General features: G+C 38.4%; 1 long non-coding RNA gene across 1 annotated transcript in view; it reads left to right on the forward strand.

The window, feature by feature from the left end:
* LOC125697886 (uncharacterized) overlaps positions 1 to 13,742 on the forward strand; it is a 70,384-nt gene extending 56,642 nt beyond the window's left edge. The window contains exon 11 of the long non-coding RNA XR_007378965.1: positions 9,800 to 13,742. This is a non-coding gene — a long non-coding RNA (uncharacterized LOC125697886). The remainder of the gene's footprint in view (positions 1 to 9,799) is intronic.
* The last annotated feature ends 45 nt before the right edge of the window (positions 13,743 to 13,787 follow it).

The raw sequence follows: 13,787 nt of genomic DNA on the forward strand, positions 1-13,787 counted from the left end.
CAAACACATCAAGAAACCTATGAATGAATTAAGCCAATAGAAATAAGCAGAGCAAAAACACACACGTATCTTCACAGTCACTCTGGGGAAAGATAATATTTACAACAGATGTTCAGCTCCTTTTCTCCTATTCCAAATTCCAGAAAATAAGCAGTGTTTTGGCAATATCACCATACACACTCAAGGTGTTTAGGAAGTATGTATGCTCTTTAAAAAGCTGAAATTAATGTTGTGATGAGGAAAAAAAGACAAAACTGTGTAAGAGGAAGGTCCTGGAGTAAGCTCTGCCAATGAGACAGCTGCTGGAGCACTTCTTTAGCCTCCCAGCACCATGTGCAGTCAGACTCAGCAAGCCCAGCAGCAGGCACAAGGAAGCAGCTGAGCCAGTAGGAAACACGCACAGGGCAGATCTCAGGTTGTCAGAAGACTGTCCTTTTGCATCTTAGTAAAGAAGTTTTGCTATTTCAGGAGAATTCTATGTTATTATCCAGAAATGAGATACTAGATGTACAACATTTAAAAGCTGATATGTGATGCAAAGTTCCGAAAGCAGTGTTACTCATTCTTATTGGGCAGTTCTGATAAAAGTATGGATGAAGAACATCATACATCTTCATTGCTTTAATACACAGTATGAAGAAATAGCTCTAGAGCACAGGACACAAATGGAGCTTTAGATTAGCTGTCAACAATGTCATATCCATGTTAATAATGCCCTACTCATGCCTGAGGCTGACACTCTCTCTTATTTTTATTCACAAATTCCATTTAATAACAGCAATAAGTCACTCTAGACAGTGCATTTCTAAGGGATTTTTGCACTTCTCAGGTGGTTAAAGTCACTTGACCTTCGGCCTCATGCCTTAAAAACTCCCCGAGAGATGTGCTAAATTGCCCAGAAATACATGGCCTGTCATGTCTTGTTGCTTAATTAAGGGCCAACCTAGATGGCCTATAAGGACTGCCCTTAAGTAATTACTAATTGATCTCCTACTCGAGAAAAATGAATAAATTCCACAGCAGCCACAGTGTCACATGGCATTTACTCAAATTCATATTCCTCCAGTGGAGAATGAAAAGCACATAGGGAATGGGTAGATTGAGGGTAGAACATTTTTTTGAGCTGCTAACGCCCAGTCCAGAGTTTGTCATGTTTCGTTGGCTGCTACAGCCAACAGCTCTCAAACCCCTTGCATCTGTTGAGACAGAAAATATTTCTTTAAAGCCAGAGTTTTTAGAAGCTACAAAATACCTAAAAATTTTCCATCTGTAGCTGTTTTGAAAGATAGTTCATCTTCGTTACAAATACCTAACGGAGGAATCACAGGCAGGATGATAAATTGTCACCTGCTTCTGAAAGCACAAAATTATAGTCTACCAAAATAGCCAGAGGAAAACACATTTCAAAGTTCTGTGAAGAAAGGAGATGGGGTTTAGGTAGGAATAAGAAAGGTTCTTGCAGGTTTTTGTTAAATCTCATTTATCAGAGTCCATGAAACAGACTTCCTGGACTTCTTGTATTTTGCATCTAAAGCTGAAAATAGTCCAAAAAAAAAAAAAAAAAAAAAAAAAAAAAAACCATACACACACACACACACACAGGTATCTTCTGGTTTTCTAAGAGAATGCAAATGCTTTGGACTTCACCACAAATGTTAAACATGCACATGAAGTTGTTTTGCAGTGTGAGGAGTATGAATACTATGCTTTCACGATCTGTATATATAACGTCATTTATTGACCTTTAATTACTCTGAGCAGAAGTGTCATTGTCAAAGCAATTTGTACTTAAAAAAAAAAAAAAAAAAAAAAAAAAAAAGACAAAAAAAAGACAAAAAAAGACATAGAATCAGCTGAGGGAACCGGAGCTGTTTAGTTGTGAGAGGAGCAGGGTGAGGGGAGATCACATCATTCTCTACAACTCCTTGAAAAGAGATTATAGCCAGGTGGGTGTTGAGTTCATTTCTCAGGTGGGAAGTGACATTGCAAGACATTAGCCCCAGCAAGTTGTGCCAGGGAAAATTTTAACTGGATATTAGAAGGAACATCACAGAAAGGGTGATGAGGCAGTGGAATAGGATGTTCAGGGAGGTGATGGAGGCACTATACCTGGTGATCAAAGAGACGTGGACACAGCCCTCAGGGATTGTGTTAGGCTGATGGTTGGACTTACCAGTCTTTTTAAACAAAAATGTTTCTGTGCTGACTTCTCACAGTTACATCAGTAGTTCACACATCACAAAATTACTCAAAGAATAGAAGACCTCTCTGAACCATTTCAGTTCCTTGCTCTGGGTAGAGCTGTAGTCAAAGCCAGTATTTCTCTTCAGTTCAGCAAGGCAAAGATTTTACTCCAGTAAACATGAGTAACACAAAATGCTTAGCTGCTTTATCTTCCATATCTTTTAGTATGTAAAGTGTTATGGATTTAGCTTTCTGAAAAACTGCAAACGTTACAGGGACCTGTCACATAAATATATCTGCTTCTCATTGTGATTATGCAATTGACTGTATTTCATTTCAACATACTGTACAAATCATTTTAAAATATCATTGAAATAAATGCACTAACCAACAGCAATTCCTTAAGCCTCATGACTTGAAGCAGAGATAAACAGCAAGTTATGAAAGGTTGCTTCACCCTCCCTGAATAAAACCAAAGATTTGAAATGCAGTCAATCAGACAATTGCCCTTTCAATCAAGCCTCTCTATAATTTGAGTAAAAATTGCACCCTCTCATACTTCTGCAGTTGATACAGTTCTGGAGTAATATGATTGATTAACCTAGCTTTCAATAAGACATGTAAACATATGCAGTATATGATAATGTTTTGTGTTATAACTTATTTACAGATCCCTACAGGCAGCAATGAGCTATGCATTTCTAGTGACTTTTTTCAGAACCTCAGAGCTTAGCTAGAGTTTTACAGTGTTAACATCATCTTAACCAAACATCAATGTTAATGCATCATTTTAGTATCTTAGAAAAAGCACATTTCTTTTGAAATAAGGACATAGTGATGCTGATATCTTTGATGCCTGAATGTGCTTAGTTTCTTGCTGCTCACAAGCCTGTGCTGTCATCATGTTCTGTGCAAAGATTTTTGTGTTTTTCTATAACATTTTTTCTCCCTACACATGTGCGTTTTATAGCCTCTTCATGTTGGTATAGCATGAAAACTTATGTGGAATTTAGAGGATCTGAACTAACTGTAGCTAAAAGGAACTTTTGGATGAACTGCCTGGGATTTGTTCAGATCTGTTAAAGTAATGGGGGAAAGCACAAAAGGATAAAGAAAAGAAAGGCCTTAATCTTTGTTCCATGAGTGATAAAGCAGCATCACATGGGTGAAAATTGGCCTGACCTTCACCCACATGATGCTGCTTCTGCCTCAGCCACTCTTTCTTTGCTCTGATTAAGTGAAGATAGCCTCTTTCTCTGCAAGAAAAAGTCAAAGAACAAAAAGAAAAAAAAAAAATCCTGTCTTAACTATAAAAGATTTATTTTTTTAATCACAGTTGGGCTCATACAAGCCAGTTTCTAATCTTATTTTTTTTTTTTTAAAGCTAAAAAAGTGCCTTTTTAGAATTTCTTTGGCTCAGTTTTTTTAGCCTCCCTTCTCTCCTCCCCCCCCCCAAACCTCAGGGCCTAGATCTTAACTTGCTTCCCTTGGATGTGCTTTGTTGCTCGTCTTCACTTTTACATGATAGCTGTTTGACTTAAATGGGTTGTTCGCCAAAGGATTGCCCCTTGGGGAATGGAAAAACTGGAGGGAGGGAGAGGAAAAGCAGTACTCAGCTGGCTTAAATGACATGTACAGTCTATCTATTGGCAGGGTATTGCCAATGCTCTGAAGAGACCTTTAGCGTTCATCTTTTACCACTGGATGCCATCCACCAATTGAGATGTAGTTTTATGTATCAGGTTATCTACAATCCTACAGACGAGATAGATTTAAACTGTGACACTGCTCTCCACCTCCTGTGGATAATATTTTTTAATAGCTTAATATGTAAATTTGACAAGGATATAAGTCATTCTCCAGATAGTCAACATACTCTGAGAGCAGGTAATGTTTTCAAAGCCTACAAAAGGGGTCCACTGAAATCTCCCTCTATTTTTATGGGCACTGCATAGCCCATTTTTGGCCACAGTGTTGCAGCAGAATCTAAATGCATTATTAATGAGACATCTCTCTACTAAAAAAAAAAAAAAAAAAATCTGTTAAACTCAAGGTTATGCAGTTGTCTGTATATGTTTATCTGTTTGAAAAGAGTCTAGCTTCTCAGCTGAATGAGATCCAGTGAATAATTGGTTAAGTCCACAGGCTAGCTTCAATTTCCACTGGTCATTTTTTCCCCTCAGGAGCTAAGACTATATGATGCTGTGCACCATAATTGAATGTCACTGTAATGTGCAGTGTCTGTTACTGCATTACATATCTGAGGTAGGGAATGAGGAAAGACCTCCTCAACTTATCTTCAAAACACGTGTCAGACAGCTTTTAGCTGGAAACACTGTATTCTGTATTACACAGCCATTCTATTAGAGATGGGCAAGTAACTTAGCAAGTTCACCATAGTTTCTAAAAACGAAATCAGACATACAGATACTAGCATGCTCTCCATCCAGCACGACTTCTGCTGATAAGTCCATGTTTGAAACAACACACACAAGATCACTGCCTTTAGAAACTGCAACAGTCATCATTTAGAAGAATAACAATTTAGAACTTACATATCAAAATTAGAAAAGTATCATTTTAAGCAAATACACTGATACTAGCAACATTATCTTCCTCTTTGTCAGTGGTTTCAGAAACATTGGAATGAGTCATATTCTGTCCTAAGCAGATATTAGCTACCCAGCCTTGTGTGCATAGATAAATTGATTATTTATATTAACATAGATGACACTAATAGGACCTGGTTTTTGTGTGTAATAAAAAACAAAGATCACACCATCAACACCCCTTTGTTTTCCCAAGTTCCACCATCACTCCACAGAAAATGTTGTGGTTGTAAAGATGTTCAGCAACAGTTAAAATTTGGACTCTGATTCAAAGCCCATTGAAGGCAATGAAAAGACTCATATTAGCTTCAGCGTGCTTTGGCTCTAGCACTTGTTTCTTTATTTAGAACTTGTTATGATTATTTAGTGGAAGAGACAAATATTCTGAGCTTTACATGCTTCAGTCCTCTCACTAAAAATAAAATTAAGTATGTAAAACAATATTTTTTAGGGAAAAAAAAATATATAATTTGTATCAACTTCTAGCAAGTTAAAATTATTCTGCTAATTAATACTGCAGTACAATGGAAAGCACAGCAATAATAGCAGCATGGCAAAGTCCTAGGGCACAGCAAGTGAGGATAAACCCAAACACAGCAGCCATAAACATGGAAACAAAGAGTGAAGACAGTGAAAAAAACTAACTAACTAACTAACTAACTAACTAACTAACCAACCAACCAACCCAAACAAAAAACTGCTTACCTTCAGAAGGCCTCAGGAAAGGATCACCAGTAAGATACCCTCATCTCTGCTGTCAACCCTTAAGTGAGGTCTGGGAAGGGGTGCATCCTGGCTCCTCCCCTTCCAGTCACTCAGGTACATTGCATGCACCTGAGCTCCCTGGGGTTGGCCCTGCCTTCCCACCAGGTGCTCAATCAGTGCTTCAAGCTGTGACTCAGCATTTCTGCTACAACTACATACATATATATACATACATCAACATACGTTTGTGATCACATATGAAGAACCACACATGTACAATTTGTATTAAAAATTTAAGGTATAAACCTCTCAGATTTGGTTCGCTGGCCCAGACAGGAGTGTCCAGTGTCATCTGGGATGCAGTATGGTGTCTGATACACCCATATGAGACTGACAAACATGACAGAGGGTCTGTAAGAGCTCTTTTTTTTCTGGATAGGCATTTAAAAGCCAGATGGCATCTTCAGCCCTTGTCAAATGGCAACAGGGTCCTGATCTGGGGCAGCCCTTACCATTAGTAGTTTAATAGCCGAGATTATAAATATATATAATCTATATATATAAAGATATATAATCTATAAATAATATAGATTATAAAGGCTCTGTATATTTTCCCCACAGTCATCTTACAGAATTGTTTTTAAGCTCAGGATTTGACAAACCAACTGGTTTTAATTTTGTGGCTTGAATCACCATTTCATTAACGAGAGGACGGCATTCATGATGGCATATAAAATATTGACGCAATAGGCTAAATTTAAAAAGATGGAACATACTGAAAACCACATTAAAAAAAAAAAAAAAAAAAGAATGTGTTTTTATTTAATGCACTAAAAATACTTTTAAAATACATTTTTGGCTGAGTTGTCTGGTTCTCTTAGAGTTTCTCAGTACTACAGCATTGCTTTCACATGCCCATAAAAGCTCACGTTCAGCCAAAAATGGCATCACCCTGGTCAGCAGAGAGGGAAGGTAGTTTGATGATTTCACCTGTTAGTTAGCTATCCACAGGTCTTATCTGAAGCTTTCCTCACTGTCAGATGATAATGAGGACCAGTACCTCCTATTATTTAAAATATCTTGTATGCGCCATCATATCTTACTGAAAATGCACATTTCTACATATTAAATTGCTCTGCGTACAGCACATTTTGTATGATTTTTTCAGTTTATAGCAGCTGCCTCAAACAAGCTTGAAAGGCTCTATTATGGTCTACTGGGTCAAAAATTGCTTTTTTTTGAGCACTGAAGTACTTAGTTACAGTGAATTGGTAACATAATATCCACGCCATAATATGCATATTGTGCGTAGCAAAAGGCGAATAATTTGTAATCTCCATTTAAACCAAAAGCATAAATACCTACTGTATTCAGCAGATCTGAAATGTTCTACCAGTACATATTTGAGAGATCAGCCTGTTTGTGCGGAAGACCAAAAAGATCTATGATAATAGATCATAATAGATAATAGATAAAAGTTGCTATGATAATGCAACTTACTGAACAAAAGAAGGATTTACAGCTCTTTTGAATTTTTGTTTACTCTCACTTCATTATTAACATGCAATCCACTGAAATGTAGTTCAGGAAATTCACAAGTGAAAATCTATGTCCATTAACATGCACTGCACATGCAATCCTTTGCTGTAACAGAAGTTCGGGTAAGATCACCTCTCATTCTTCTTGGAGACCCCATTTTTTGCTCTGTCATTCACATGAGGAGTATCTTACCCTTACAGAAAACAAGGAAAAACTGAGGAATAACACAAGAATTCACCAGTGTCAGAAAGCAGGCTAGGATTATTTATCTGCTCTTTTCCTTTTGCTGTGCAAATTCAGATCCTCTCACTTTTGAGACCCTTTCTTCATATAATCCTTCCTCACCTGTGATCCTTATTAACTTTGTGCAAGAGAAAGTCCATTAGGCAGAAGAGGGCGTTGGCAGGGGGAGAAGAATATCAAAGTCAGATGTGAGTGATCCTGGTGACTGTTGGACTGTGTCACCACTGTCCTCTCTGTCCCTCCTGCAGTCCTTATTTGCCTGGAACTCCCTTATTCTGACTGCCTTTTTCTCATAGATTTTTGCTGCTAAGATATTTACATATCCTCCTCCTTTCTCTTAATTGTTTAGTGATCCATATTTAGTACATATAATACATGGATTCACTTTCATCTACAAAGCCTGAAGATACTGTTCATTATGTTTCATGTGCCAGAAGGGTACGTGTTTAAACTGGCAAAGAAAAGTGATTGACATCTACCATAAGTACTTTTGTCAAAGCTTTGGCACATTATCGGTTTGCAGAACTATTCTAATGATCAGTGTCCGTACCCACCAGATGTGCTTTGAAGAATATGCCGGATACTTGTAAAATTCTGCTTCGCTCTTAACAGCAAATGTGTAAAATACAAACATGTTGGGCTACAAATTCTGCTAGAGAAATTTGATTGGTTAAAAAGCTGAGCCTGAGGGGTCAAAGAATGTAAATAATTCGAGGCGGGAGCCTACCCTCATGGCTAGTTTCAGGAAATGTGGATTACTATCTCTATCCTCAAACACTAAACCGCCTTGTATAAATTTGCAGCTTCCATTCTGATGCAGGCAGAAGTAGGAAATACTTAAGTTAAAATAAGGCTGTATCTCTGTATCTAAGGGGGGGTGAGACGAAGAAAAGAAAAACAACACAGCATTGCCTATTCCTGTTTGTTTATCCTGTTATTCCCGAATGCCCATTCCAAGTTTGTAAACATTATTGTTTTCAAAGGGTACAAGAACAAGCACTGAAATGAAGTCTGTCACGAACACATGGAGGGAGGATTTAATTCTTTCAGGCTCTTAAGGTGCCAAGAGCTTGGCAGAGGCTGTTTGCTATTCCTTTTGCTCCTGTTTTGGAAGAACTAGCCTACAGAGAGTTTGCTAGCTATAATGGTGCATGGTAGATGCTTGAGCTGAATTCACATCTGCTCAGAATACCTGAAGTCAGCTGGTAGAGGATATTGGTGAATGGGATCATGGGCCAGGTTCCTCTTATGACTTTTCCAGGTATCCAAAGTAGGGTATCTTTTTCCTGAGCTACTCATCATGGCATTTAGACATTTATTTATGAGGTTCTAAGGCTCTAAGTACTGCACATCAAGTAAATTGTTTAAATAGTGAATATCAATTTTTTTTATGAAGGTTGAATAACTTACCCACACTCTTGGTCTGTGTTCCTATTGGGACAGGCATTAGTTACAGAACACCAGGCTTTTGTTTGTTTTCTCTCCAGGAAGAAGATTACAAATATTTGTAAATTCATGTAAGAGCTCCTACACAAAATGAGTTTTTTTACTTAGATAAAAACTCAATTTTACCACTTTCTTATCCACTTCTACCACTCATTCAAACACAGCTTATAGATCCTTGATGGGCTGTCTTGAAAACTGGCCCAACAAAATCTGTGTGTCTATTTAGTTGTATTTATTTGTAGTGATTGCTCCCACAATGGTTTTCACAAAGCAAAACTAGAGAAGATTATGGTGCGCTTTTTGGGTTTGTTTTTTGTTGTTGTTGTTGTTGTTGGTTTGGGGTTTTATTTTGTGAATATTCTCCCCTTTTCCAGATGGCATAACAGTGATTAAAAGGCTGTCAATTCCTGCTTTGGCCTTGCTTAGGAAATAGCTGATGCAGGATCATGTATGAACTCCATTCCTGTGGATGTCTAAAAGTACTATTTGTGCATTACTGTAAATATCTGTTGTTCATGACTTCAGGTGTCCCCATATGCTCTCATTGTGTGGAACAGTTATTACTTGGCTGGTTTTGCCCTGCTTCTCATTACAGCCTGGGAGGCACAGTGACAGCCCTTCCACAAGCTGGTTCTTCCACTAATTTACTGTGCATTCAGAGAGGGTAACATTTCCAGAGTGCAACCGAATAATAAAAAAAAAAAAAAAAAAAAAAAAAAGGAGTTTATTAAGATATATGCCAAAATTACAAACACAGTGGTTTGTGTATATGCATGCTAATCATTTCTAGTTATGCATGAAGTTAATTTACAGAAGCAGATTTACATTATTTTAATGGCATTCTCTACAAATAAGATTCAATGATTTCAGTTTGGTTTTGATGCCCTTTTTATGTTTTGCTTGTTTTAAGACATGTTTTAATTTGCTTTGTCAATAATAAGAAAAATTAATGGAGCTCTTATTAAGGTTAAAAGCACCTCAGAGAAGCCATCACTTGTCAGTTTTATTGCTATGATTACAACAAAGTTGTGTTGTTATCAGTGGCAAAATAATAACCTATTTTTCTCTGGCAGGTTTCTGGTTGCTTTGGAGAAAAGCGAGGGGAGCTGTCCTATGAAATGACAGGGAAGCTCTTGCAGAGCAGCACAGAGGTTAGGGATACCCCTTGGATGAAGGCATTCACGCTCTGTGCCAACTCTTGGGCTCCCATCCAGCTCCCACTGTCCACCATAGCTCCTCTGTCTCCGGCCATGAGACGCCACCAACACTGGCTGTCCTTGGCCCCATCACTTCCCAAGCTCAGCAGGACTCAGTTCACTGGCCTGAAACAGTAGAATAAATCTCACAGTTTTTCCCTCACAAGGTCTAATCCTTCAGTTTTCATGACGGCAGTTTTCCTGTTGATTTCAGCAGAAGTGGTATCTGAAGATGAATGGCAGGATAATACCCATTTGAAATATAAGTGGACAGCAGCACCAGATCAAGTGGGTGGTGAAAAGAGACTGAATGGAAAATGATGACAGGGCAAAAATATCCCTTCCTACCAACATCTTCAATGTTTTTCCAGGCATTTGTTAAGCAATGAAGAGGGTCTCTCCCTACTTAATGTAATTTAGTGATAATTCTTTGAAAAGAGAAAAGATCCTTTCACAGCTGTATCAACAATATCTTCCCTCTTAAAAGAAAACAGCAGCTGACTTGACATGTCAAGCATCACATATTTGGCCATGGAAGGCAAGCATAAGCCAGACTGGCCAATAGCACTGACTTGGAACAATGCCACTGAAAAGTTGGTTGTAAACTGATGCTACCTTATTTCTTGGATCGTAGAAGGGCTTGCTGAGATTTAGCAGCAATGCAGAACTACCACATTCCTGGTAGATATTTCTTTTCTTGTTACATGAGATCCATGCATGAAGTGAAAAAGAACAAATGAACATCAGGTTTACATCACCACTGATATGTGAATGATTGATCACCCATTAAATCACATACAGAGCTGGTAACAGCACACGGGGTAGTGTTAAAGTAAAATGTTTGATATTCTTTACTCTAATTAAACATGGAAATAATACGATGCAGTCTGTATTGTAAATGTTATTGCAGATTATAGACCTAAAGGAGAGGTGTTATGCCACCTTTATAGCCTCCAGTTCCTGGAGACTGTGACTTAGAGCTGCCTCAGGGCTGCCCTAAATTACACCAGTTGGTAATGACTCCCAAAGGGCCGCTATGCATCCAGTGGTTGCTGGAGTGTAAAGTACTTTGGCTATGCCAACAGCCCATCATTTCACAATGGAGGCTGAGAGCAGCTGGCATAGTGCTTGGAGAAAATCCCCAAGTAGTGGTTTAAGACATTTTTCGAACTCTTTTTTTGTCATGAGAGTGATATAAAATAAAGGCCAGATTTCACAAACACACAGGGGCTTTTTCTTTATTATTTAAGCATCTGTAGTCGTGAGTTGATAAACTGAGAGATGAGGGTTTCTATAGGATTTCAGAGCAGGTATCAACCCAATACTGCTTCAGCTTGGCAGCATTCCAGCTCTCTGCCCTGGCCCCGATTCCCTGCGTGGTGCAGTGGAGCACCACTGGCTGTCAAAGGCATACTCCTGGTTTACATCTCTGTTAGTGAAAGGAGAACTGGATTCCCCCTTGTAAGCGTCAGTTTTTCAATTTAGGATCATATTCCATTCTTCAGTGGAGCTGCCAAAGATAAAACTTGACTTTCCACATGTAAAATGTTTTTGTAAATGTATGTGTGACTCATTCAATAGCTCAGCACATCCACACTCACTGAGTGATGATTTTTCTGTGCAGTGTGTGGGTGGGCTGACCATTCTTAAGCAAATCTCAAATATAAAAAAGTCTTCTTGAAAATTAGGACATAATATTGGCAGTTTGGGGATTTTGTTTTGATGTGATGCTCAGTTAAAGCATCCCAAAGATAAAAGCTGACTACTAGCAGCAGAAACTCGTAACTGACAAACTGAGCTGATGCAGTCAAAAATTCAGCTGACTGTGTTTCCAAATCTCTCAGACAACAAGCCACTGCTGATGATCTCACTGTAAGTTCTACGAAACATAATAAAAAATACAGTAATTGACAGAGATATCACAGGTAGGAAACATACAAACCCTTTGGGCAGGTACAGGTTGGTGTTGTTCTTGGATAAATTTACTAGGGAGAAGACAGTATCTTTTCTGTTTTAAAAAGAGCTTTTTTAAAAAGTCACCAAACTCCAGTATCACTGAGGAGAAGAACGATTTTATGGAGAAATTTTTCTGGATGTGAATTCATAAAGGACTCGCTGTCATATTGTATGGAGGAAGTGTTAAGACAGAGGGCTGAGCTGTAACCATCCTAACGGGAAGAAAAAACTAGCGTTCCCTTCTCTTTTGCTGAGTTCTTCAAGCCAGCCCTGGCTAGCAGATCTGAGTAGGGTGGCAAAAAGTCAAAAGAAGGACTGATTAAAGAAGCTAACATTGCATCTTGTCTGCTCCCTGACTGTGCATCCTTCTGTGCACGTGGAAGAGAGATGGTCTGGCATTTCTGTCTCTCCCTGCAAGACTCACATGGTGGTGAGAGAACTTGTTTAGTGCCTTGTATATATCTGCTCACAGATGGAAACATGATTTCCCAAAAAAGGTGAGGAAAGTGGACCATCAAATGGTAAAATAAAACATAATAAAAATGGTCATAAAAGGAGATCATCTGGCCCATCGTTCTGCCTGAAGGCAGGATTGACTTCAGCTAAGTACATTCTGATAGCCATCTGTCACTCTATTTTTTTAATTATTAAATGATTTTTAATAGTTCGAACACCTGTTATTATCCTCTAAGCAATCCATTGCAGCGATTAGCTATTATTTCTGCACCCTGGAATAACATTGCTGAACTAGAACTAACATGAGCCAAATACTGGAGGTCCATCACTTGTTACACTTACTTCTTTCACTAGATCCTTTCTGGGGTTTGGAAAGAAGGAAGCCTAATTAAAATTACATGACGTGCACCCCCCCTCGCCCCCCATATCAAAGGATCTGGGCCATAATTTCTGTTGATGTAATGATTTAAACTTGACTAAATTCCTTGGATGGCTAAGGATTTATTTTGTATTTCCTCGGGAGCTGGAATACAATAACTGAGGACAGGAAAGTGTTTCGTTAAAATATAAAAGCAACTGATTTTGTCTCCTGTGTACTTCTAAAAATTTTTCTGAAGACAGAAAGTTTGGGTAACTATGTAATTAAAGAGAGCTAAAGGAGGGACAGTAATGAACAAATACCATTATTTTTGCCATAGTTCTTGAGAAAGCTAAGGTAGAGCTGCAGAAAATCTGTTACAGTGATGCACTTTACTTAGCATGGGAGTTCATGCAGTGCAAAGAGCTTAATGTGTGCAGCTGAGCTGGGCCTAATGGGCATCAGTTGTTATCTGTGGAAATGGAGTCTGTTAGAAGGAGGCTGGCTACTACACCCGTCTGAGATGGCTAGTGGGATTTTCAATGTACTAGTGACCTTTTCTTACTCATTTTGCTGAATTTTTATCCAATAAAAGCCATCACCTGCCCAATATACCCAAGTCTGTATTGTGCATTCTGAGCCCATTGGTGAGGGTGTAGTGAGAAGCAGATGGAGAGGAGGGGAAGATTGTAGAGATGGAACAGGAGGTGGAGAACAAGGGGAGCTGCTGAAAGCCGTACACACTCAAGCACTCTCACATTTTTACACATCCTTTTAAGTATGCTTTTATACATACATGTATATGCATGTATATACAAAGTGCATTTTACACAGTATTTCTCTCCCAGAAATGCAGAAATGCTGTGAATCTGCCAATAGGCATTACATGCTTCCTTATGCTAGGAAAATTCTTAAGGAAAAAAATTCTATACCTGTTGTAAATTGATCCAGTTTGATAAGAATTTTGCTTATTAATTATATGCCTTATAAAGCTCCTGGCATATGAGGAAGTTACAGATAATTGTGAGTAAGTAAGTAGGGAAGTGTAAATGGCAGAAAACTTATTACCTGTTAACGCTGTTCCCTGTCCATTTT

Source organism: Lagopus muta, chromosome 9 (genome assembly GCF_023343835.1).
Source record: "Lagopus muta isolate bLagMut1 chromosome 9, bLagMut1 primary, whole genome shotgun sequence".
Classification (NCBI taxonomy): domain Eukaryota; kingdom Metazoa; phylum Chordata; class Aves; order Galliformes; family Phasianidae; genus Lagopus; species Lagopus muta.